The following is a 715-nucleotide window of genomic DNA, read 5'->3' on the forward strand; positions in this document are numbered from 1 at the left end:
CTGTACAATAAAGTGTACATCAGACAGCTGATGATGTCTGATAGAAATGCCAAGTGATATTGCTCGGCAATTATTGATGACAACAGAAGTTGAAGCCTCTTCAGTGTTTTGGATTGGAAATCTTAGTGCTGAATTTTTAGAACCTGTCAAGTTGTGGGAGAAGTTTATTGTGGCAAACATGCCTGATGCAAAGCTTCCAGAATATCCATTGCATTGTACATTAAAATATTTTAAGAATGATACCCAATCAGATTCTGCAGATTGGTTGAATCACCAACCAAAGAAAGTTGAACTCACCTCAAGTTGCATAATTCTGGGGCCACAAGGAGCAGCCATGAGGATCGACATGAATGATTATGTGGACAGAGAACATAATATCAGAGAGAGTTTGCCACATGTGACTTTGTATGTGTCTGAGGAATATGAGCAGAAGCAGATAGGAGAAATGATGGTGAAAGCAGGGAAAGCTGTTTTTGTGCCAATAGATGAAAATCTATCTATTTGGAGGAGTGAAGATCAGCAATTTCTTAAAATTATGATTTCTGCTCAAGGATATGGCCAACCTCAAGCTGTTCAAATGACACATGAAGTAATTTGTAGTGCTAAGGTGGACACAGACACTTTGAAAGAGGAGATGTTACAGCAAGTGCCTGAATGTTTGTGGTCTCGTCATAGTACAGATATTGGACTTGTAAAATCTGCTCAACCTGTGACC

General features: G+C 39.2%; 1 pseudogene; it reads left to right on the top strand.

Moving 5' to 3' along the window:
• Window positions 1-715, top strand: part of LOC147818421 (uncharacterized) — a 29,052-nt pseudogene that overhangs the window by 16,991 nt on the left and 11,346 nt on the right.

This window comes from Seriola lalandi, unplaced genomic scaffold (genome assembly GCF_002814215.2).
Source record: "Seriola lalandi dorsalis isolate HSWRI2012SDOR001 ecotype SW California unplaced genomic scaffold, Sedor1 jcf7180002054584, whole genome shotgun sequence".
Taxonomy (NCBI): Eukaryota; Metazoa; Chordata; class Actinopteri; order Carangiformes; family Carangidae; genus Seriola; species Seriola lalandi.